Consider the following 9,377-nt stretch of genomic DNA (forward strand, 5'->3'; position numbering starts at 1 on the left):
TTACAAGTAGACTTCTCGGAAGTTGGCAACATACAATGGCAACACAGTTGGCAAGTAGATCAAGAGCGAGAACAAGCCAGTCCAGCTAAATAATTGTGGAGTGCTACCATCCAGTTCCACTAACAAGGATGGGAGTAAATTGAATCCTACCCTGCCAATAATCCTGACACAATAGAACGTGTACTTTCACTGAGTCAGGTCAACTCAGGAGCCCTGTGAATGTGTTGGGTGGATCTAGATTTTAGTATTCTCACTCACCCTTGCTATTTGCAATGATTTTCAATTCCACACAATAAGAATGCAGACAAGCTAGGCATGCATAGTACTGCTCTCCTTGCTGGTTTTATTGAGAGCATGGATTGTTTGAATACCCCCACTCCTCCATTTGTTTTAATGGAATGGACACTTTCAGTAAGAATACATGGTTCATGGAACTTGGGTATAGTTGTGGATTGTGGGAAAACACAAGGGTTAAGTGAGGAAATGTAGAAAATCACCTGCTCCTAGAATTCTTACATTGCCAGGCTTTGAAATGCAAAGTAAAATCTGTTCTTTCTATTTCAATAGCTAGATGGTTTATTGTAAGGTAGATGTATGTTTACTGCAATGATTGATTATACGGCTCTTTCCTGCCAAGGCAATGCTCACCATTACATTCACCAGCATTGTGCAAATGTTGAGATAGTTTACAATACTTTACCCCTGAGAAAATATTCCGTAAACACTCAAAATCTTAAACATTAAGAAAACACTGCTTGTGAAGCCTAAATGTCATAATCTGAAGTGATTTAAAGCAACAACACTGTAAAAGCACAATAAAACACTTCAGCTTTCATGTTGAGAAAATAAAATACTGCTGGAGTGTATTGATTGACAGATAACTTTGAAAAAATGTTGCTGTATTTTTTTCCCCATTTCTGTCGGCTTCACTGCTTTCATACCTAAGAGTTGTAATTACAACAGACTCTGAAAGCATGCCTGAGTTTCAAAAGGTTGAAAAGCTCTTACCTCAGCAGGAAACTGTAGACACTAATTAAATTACAGTTTTATGAATAATTAAAAGGATTAGCTGTCCTTGATGTAATCAAATTAGATGCATGTTTTTAGAGCAGATTGACCGCATGAAGCGATATTGTAAATGGCATTTTCAAACTAGCTTTTTTCAGCTTAGTGTGTTTTATTGATAGCTGTAAAATGATCCTAAAAATCTAATTTCTATTTCAAATCATTCTGAGGTCTGCTCACATGCATATGGATAAATGGCTATGGAGGACTCCCGTGTGATGGGCAAAGACATGAATAGAGCATGAGTATACAAACGGGCTTTGAGTTCTGAGAGTATTGAGCGGGAATGGGGGTAATGAGTGAGGGAGAGACATGGCATGGGACACATGAGAGATGCGTAAGGAATGGTGGGATAATGTAAAGGGAGAGAAATGAGAGTTTAAAGACCTAATATTGATTGTTAAAACTGGTTTGATTTCGTAGTAAATCTAGATGGCCATTCTTGCCGACTAGCTGGCCATCTGAAAACCTCTGTTGTGGCTACAAGCCATTTCCTGGATGTGATAGGACAAAATCCATCATGCTTTCTCCTTCCTGGAGTGAAAATATGAGAGGTGGAGTCACTTTAAAAGTTAGAAACTCTATGAAAATCAGGCCTTAGGATATGGCATAGCTTTCTTATTTACACCTTTTATGTTTGAGAAAACCTTCTTTTCAGGCACAATACTAACAAATATTGGATTTTGTTGGATCAACGTTTTAAAATTTTCCAACAGCTCAAGAATAAGACTTCGTCTTGGGACTACCATCTCATTCAGCAGGTAATTAGCCCAGTAAAGTCAATTTCCATTGTTATGTTTGTTTCCAAATATTTCCCATTTGGCCTTACTGTTGTCTCCTTGGGTATATACTACCTGACTGATGAGAGAAACAGTATTTTCAAGTTACAACCTTTGTCAATGTGAGGCAGAAATATGCAGAGAAAATTAATTTATGATGTAAACATGTTTTAGTTTTTAATTTCAAGATCGAACAATGTCATCGTTTTTCCTTAAATTTACTTTTTGAATTGGGTGGAATAAGAGATTAATTTGCCTGATAATACAACAATACAGTTGCAAAGGCAGCTTCCTGAGTGTTGCTTATTACCAAATTATTAATTAGGTCACATTTGAAGTGCTTGGCCATAGAACAGTACAGCACAGTACAGGCCCTTCGGCCCTTGATGTTGTGCCAGCCTTTTATCCTACTCTAAGATCAGACTAACTTACATATTCTTCATTGTATTATCTTCCATGTGCCTATCCAAGAGTCACTTAAATGTCCCTGAGACAGGCCGCCTACTTGCGGAACGTTTCAGAGAACACCTCTGGGACACCCGGACCAACCAACCCAACCACCCCGTTGCCCAACACTTTAACTCCCCCTCCCACTCCACCAAGGACATGCAGGTCCTTGGACTCCTCCATCGCCAGACCATGGCAACACGACGGTTGGAGGAAGAGCGCCTCATCTTCTGCCTGGGAACCCTCCAACCACAAGGGATGAACTCAGATTTCTCCAGTTTCCTCATTCCCCTCCCCCCACCTTGTCTCAGTCAAATCCCTCGAACTCAGCACCTCCTTCCTAACCTGCAATCATCTTCCTGACCTCTCCGCCCCCACCCCACTCCGGCCTATCACCCTCACCTTAACCTCCCTCCACCTATCGCATTTCCAAAGCCCCTCCCCTAAGTCCCTCCTCCCTACCTTTTATCTTAGCCTGCTGGACACACTTTCCTCATTCCTGAAGAAGGGCTTATGCCCGAAACGTCGATTCTCCTGTTCCTTGGATGCTGCCTGACCTGCTGTTTTCCAGCAACACATTTTCAGCCCTGATGTATCTGACTCTACTATCTTTGCCGTCAATGTATTCCATGCACCTAGCATTCTCTGTGTAAAGAACATACCTCTTACATTTCCCCTACACCTTTTTCCAATTACCTTAAAATTATGCTCCCTCATAATAGGCATTTCCGCCCTGGGAAAGCAGGGCCAAGATATTAATAAAATCAATCCTTGCTTTATCTGAAACCAACAATAGGATCTTGATCATTAACAAAGAGGTTAACTGAGGTTGATAAGAATGAGAAATCTTTCACTTTTCTGGAAAATCCACAAATTCCAACACTTTCTCCACTGTATTCAGAACAACACGGTTGGAGCTATGTAATTCTGATGCATTTCTGGCCATCTTTCCACTTCCTGATGAAGGGTAACTGAACTCAAAACATTAACTCTGTTTTTCTCTTGCCAAATGCTGCCAGGTCTACTGAGTTTCTTCATCACTTTGTAGATCTAAGGCCAAAACTGCTGCCACTGAGCAAAATAGCACCAATTCCTGTTCACACAATCATTTCATTGCTTCTTGATCTAAATTGTCTCCTTGTTAAACAATGTTTTGATCTTAAAACTTTTGTCCTGGTTTTCAAGTTCCTCCACAGTCTCATCCTCTATTTCATTGTCTTCTCTACCAATATTACACTGTCCTAATTATAGCCCCTTAGATGGTCCTGGTTTTGATCAGTTCCCCATTGGTAACCATGTATTCATCTGACAAGGCCCTAAACATTTTCACCTGCCTTCATATATGTCCTCCTTTTGGATGCTCCTCAAAACCTATCCCTTTCTGTTCCAATATCTGCTTGTCATGATTCATAATACTGTCCGTTATGCTTTCATGAAATCCTTTGGGTTATTTTACAATTTTAAAGATGTTATATAATTGCCAGTTGTTGTATGTTTATCACTGTTTCAAACATATCTTATCTGAACTGTTCCACTCCCAGACTCTGAAGGAAATACAAAGCCCCAAGAAATGAAAGGCCAGTTCAAACAAGAAACAACAGTTCAGATTGGGAGAATAACTGTTTCTATTAAAAGATTTAGTTTGCGTTTTCAGTTTTATTTTCCAGGGCGTACAAAACACATCAAGCTTCTATTTCCACTTATGGATTAATGTACCAATTTACCATAACTGCAAAAGGACCATTAACGAATGGTTGTGAACCTGCCATTTTTTCATACATTCTGTTTTTTTGCCAGGAGTGCAATAATTCACAATATTAATACCAGAAGTCTTAAATCAAAGCATTCAAGGAAACATTCGCCAAAGTCACGATCAAAGGAACAGCAGGTTGCAAATAAAACTGCAATGCTGTAGTCCTAATTCTCTGGCCCACACACTTGAGTATGACATCAAGCTGAGAGAGGAACAATGATTGATTTGTCTATAGTTAATGACTTTCTTTCTGTGTAATAAAATTAGTGTCCCATATAGAACAGTTAAAGCATTATGACAAATTAAGAAGTAACATTAATAATTATAACAATATTAGGCGATCTATGCACACTCTGTAACCAACCTCTAAATTGAAAAGAAGGAGGAAGGTTAAATATGGTTTTCAAAATGACTTAATTTTGACTTTTGTTTGCATCTGTAAATAGAGCTGGACTGCTTGGTGAGAGTATGCAAAGGGTCTTTATTAATACCCTAAGGTCTCCCCTATTTCGAAAATTCTGCTCAAACAGCAGGTAAAGATTGCTGTTTACTTTTGACCAAGCATGAAACCCTCGTACAAAACTGGGAAGCTGCAAGCTCATTGGTTCTTCTTCACACATCTCATAATCTGATTACATTTGTTTGCATCAGTATCTACTGTGGAAAAGGATATCGAAGATATAGAATGTAGAGAAATAAATGGTGACACCTTGCAAAATGTCCATAATACAGAGAAGGAGGTGCTGGACATCTTGAAATGCATAAAGGTGGATAAATCCCCAGGACCTGATCAGGTATACCCTTGAACTCTGTGGGAAGCTAGAGAAGTGATTGCTGGGCATCTTGCTGAGCTATCTGTATCATCAATAGTCACAGGTGTGGTGCCGGAAGACTGGAGGTTGGCTAAGCTGGTGGCACCGTTTAGGAAGGGTGGTAAGGACAACCCAGGAACTATAGACCAGTGAACCTGACATTGGTGGTGGACAAGTTGTTGGAGGGAATCCTGAGGGACAGGATGTACATGTATTTGGAAAGGCAAGGACAGATTAGGGATAGTCAACATGGCTTTGTGTGTGGGAAATCATGTCTCATAAACTTGATTGAGTTTTTTGAAGAAGTACCAAAGAGGATTGGTGAGGGCAGAGTGGTAGATGTGATCTATATGGACTTCAGTAAGGCGTTCAACAAGGTTCCCCATGGGAGACTGGTTAGCAAGGTTAGATCTCCCGGAATACCGGGAGAACTAGCCATTTGGATACAGAACTGGCTCAAAGGTAAAAGACAGAGGGTGGTGGTGGAGGGCTGTTTTTCAGACGGGAGGCCTGTGACCAGTGGAGTGCCACAAGGATCAGTGCTGGGTCCACTACTTTTCATCATTTATATCAATAATTCAGATGTGAGCATAAGAGGTACAGTTAGTAAGTTTGCAGATGACACCAAAATTGGAGATGAAGTGGACAGCAAAGAAGGTTACCTCAGATTACAACAGGATCTTGATCAGATGGGCCATTTGGCTGAGAAGTGGCAGATGGAGTTAAATTCAAATAAATGCAAGGTACTGCATTTTGGGAAAGCAAATCTTAGCAGCACTTATACACTTAATGGTAAGGTCTGAGGGAGTGTTGCTGAACAAAGAGATCTTGTAGTGCAGGTTCATAAGTCCTTGAAAGTGGAGTCGCAGGTAGATAGGATAGTGAAGAAGGCGTTTGGTATGCTTTCTTTTATTGGTCAGAGTATTGAGTACAGGAGTTGGGAGGTCATGTTGCAGCTGTATAGGACATTGGTTACGCCACTGTTGGAACATTGCATGCAATTCTGGTCTCCTTCCTATCGGAAAGATGTTGTGAAATTTGAAATGGTTCAGAAAAGATGCACAAGGATGTTACCAGGGTTGGAGGATTTGGGCTATAGGGAGAGACTGATGTGGCTGGGGCTGTTTTCCCTGGAGCGTAGGAGGCTAAGGGGTGACCTTATAGAGGTTTACAAAATCATGAGGGGCATGGATAGGATAAATAGACAAAGTCTTTTCCCTGGGGTCGGGGAGTCCAGAATTAGATGGCATAGGTTTAGGGTGAGAGGGGAAAGATAGAAAAGAGACCTAAGGGGAAACGTTTTCACGCAGAGGGTGGTACGTGTATGGAATGAGCTGCCAGAGGATGTGGTGGAGGCTGGTACAATTGCAATATTTAAAAGGCATTTGGATGGGTATATGAATGGGAAGGGTTTGGAGGGACATGTGCCGGGTGCTGGCAGGTGGGACTAGATTGGGTTGGGATATCTGGTCGGCATGGCTGGGTTGGACCGAATGGTTTGTTTCCATGCCGTACTTCTCTATGACTTTATAACTCTATTTATCATCAATAATTTACTCAAGTATCTGGAAAATGTGGACAAGAAATTAATTGTTGGTAGTAATTACAAACAGCTAATCATTTCCGCCAAAGATCTTTCATTTTTTTAAAGTATGTTGAGAATAGAAAAGGAGGCAGGATATCATGCATCATTTCACCTATATGTTTGTGACAGGAAGCAAAAAGCTGAAATAACTTCATTGGAATAATGAAATATAGGCAGAGACACCTGCAAGTTATTTTCTTATATTGGTGAACAGGATGTCAATTTACAGATGTCCAGGATTATTGAACGCTGACAGATACAATTCTGTCAACTTTGGAAAGTGATGGCATGTAGCAAATTTGTGAAAGTTTGTCAATAAATTAGTCAAGACACAGCCTGATCTTGTTATTCTCATGGAAACATACCTTAAATACAATATCCCACCTCTGGATTTGACCTGTCCCACCAGAAGATAGTTAGCACAGTGGTATGCAGTAAAGAGGCAATTGTCAAGGCAGTCCTCAATATTGAGTTAATATTGAGGACTGCCTTGACAATTCCCTTTTACTGCATACCACTGTGCTAACTATTTGCTGGTGGGACAGGTCAAACCCAGAGGTATCTGGGATATTGTATTTAAGGTATGCCTGACGTGCTGTGCTTTTCCAGCACCACACTCTCAGCTTTGCTTTTGTCTGGTTTGGTTTGGTTTTTAGCAGGCTGGCTGTTCACTGAAAGCAGTCAGTTGTTGTGAAGCTGCTGGACCCAAAGAAGCAGGTCCATGCTGATCCTCCCACCCTCTGACATCTCACCTGCAATAACCTGTTTGATTTTTCCTTTTGTGCCAAGGGGTGTTTATGGGGATTATGGCAAGTATTAGAAACAGCATCATCAAGTTGGTATAATCATGAAGTTGAGTTTTCGGATAGGTTGTTATTTTATAGTCTGTTCTCCTTTGTTTGTGTTTTATTCAATAATCTTGTAAATAAATTCTGTTTTGTTTGAAACTAAGTGGTTTCACCAGCTGCATCCCTCCTGGAATATCTGCGTCACACTGGCTTAAAACAACTTGCAAAGTTAGGGTCTGGGCTACTTTTTTGAAATGTTTTGAGCGGGTCTAGCCTGATCTATAACAGATTGGGGACTGTTTGAGGGATCTGTTCTATAGTTTCAAATGGGATTAGGGTTGTTAGACTCAAAGGCTATGAGTGGTAGGTGTTAGTGTCTTTTGTTCTGGGTGTTGAATCGGTCAATTTAAACAGTGCTGGAGATATCAATGGCTCTTTCCATCACCAAGTGTTTTCTGGGGGTGGAAGAAGTAACTTTGGGGATTTTACAAAAGATGATTAATACCAAGCTGCCGGAATTAGCAGACAAGTTGGAGCTGAAGCTGCCTCCTTCCATGAGGAAAGGAGATATAATTACAGAAATAGCTCAGCATTTAAATTTGCTGCAAACTCCATCAGAATCTTTAGAGATGGCTAAAATTCAATTGAAAATGAAGTAACTTGAGTTAGGAAAAAAAAAGCCAAGGACAGCATAACTTTATTAAAGGAGCAGCAGCGTCATAGACCACAAGGCATTAGAGCATAAATTAGGCCATTCAGCCCATTGAGTCTGCTCCACCATTCAAACATGACTGATACTCCTTTCTCAACCCCATTCTCCCGCTTTCTCCTCATAACTCTTGATCCCCTTGATCCTCAAGAACTTCTCTCTCTCTGTCTTAAATATACTCAGTACCGGGCCTCCATAGCCCTCTGTGGCAATGAATTCTTTCTTTTCATTCTAAAAAAACTTTCTCTTTACTCTAAGGCTATATCCTTGGATCCTAGTCTTTCCTTCCAATGGAAACATCTTCCCAACATCCACTCTGTCCAGGACATTCAGTATTCTGTGTGTTTCAATTAGATCCCGCCTCATCCTTCTAAATTTAATTGAATATAAACCCAGAGTCCTCAAAATGTTCCTCATATGTTAAGCTATTCATTCTATTACATCTCGGGCTGCACAGCACAGACACTGTGGGGCCGACAGTGATTCTTGACATTCAAACTTGATCAAAACCCATTCACAAATACTCTAACCATTGGAAAGCCAGTTATCCTCAGAAGAGAACATTAAGAGCACAATGAAACATACAGATTCTACGCAGAGGTAACAGGATCCACAGGTAGCCCCAATTCCACCTAGGAAGAATCCGAGCAAAAAACTTCTGAACTGAAGGCAAGAACCCCAACAACTGTCCCCGACCGTCCAAACCAGACGAGAAACCCAATTAATCAATGACTCCATTGAAGCTACAAGTCCTCAGTCACAATCTGAGGTGAAAACCCACACACAAAACCAATCAAAAGTGAGGAAAACTGGGTATTCACCAGATACGTCCAAAACACACCTCACCACATCAGCAGACTCAAACCAACTTGAAAAACTCATACAGTTCAAAGTCTTCATCCAGGCTCTGGGTATGGTAAGCCAGAACTGCCAGTTGTACTTCAAAACTGCATTCTGAGTGGTAAGCATAAATCCTGAGACCCCAAAGTTCCAACAGAGCTAGCAGGGAGGGGGAATCAATGCACTAGATTCTACTGGTAGGAATTCTGATCGTTAGTGCATTTAAAACTTGGTGTTTTTTTCCTGTGTGTCAGTAGTATCTAATAATTGTAATCTATTTTCATAGTGTAATTTAAATTACTAGTGTATTCTTGTGTATTCATTGTATGTACTTCTTCGAATTAACTGAGTTACCCATTTCTTGTATTATAATTACCCTTTTGTACTTTAAATCAATACAGAGATTCTTTTGCCCTTAAATACCTGTCTACTGTCTCTTCATTCACATCCCCATAAATAAGTTCTGTGTCCAGAACCAGGGGTTTGGGAGCAAGTTGAACCACTTAAAGTTCAGGAAAATGATTGATTTCAAACCAGAACCCAACACGTTCAAGAACAAGAATCATTTCTTGATGAGAGTGTCAAAGGAAATTAGATTG

This window comes from Chiloscyllium plagiosum, unplaced genomic scaffold (assembly GCF_037043375.1).
Source record: "Chiloscyllium plagiosum isolate Xiang-an unplaced genomic scaffold, Cpla_swu_hap1 HiC_scaffold_13, whole genome shotgun sequence".
Taxonomy (NCBI): domain Eukaryota; kingdom Metazoa; phylum Chordata; class Chondrichthyes; order Orectolobiformes; family Hemiscylliidae; genus Chiloscyllium; species Chiloscyllium plagiosum.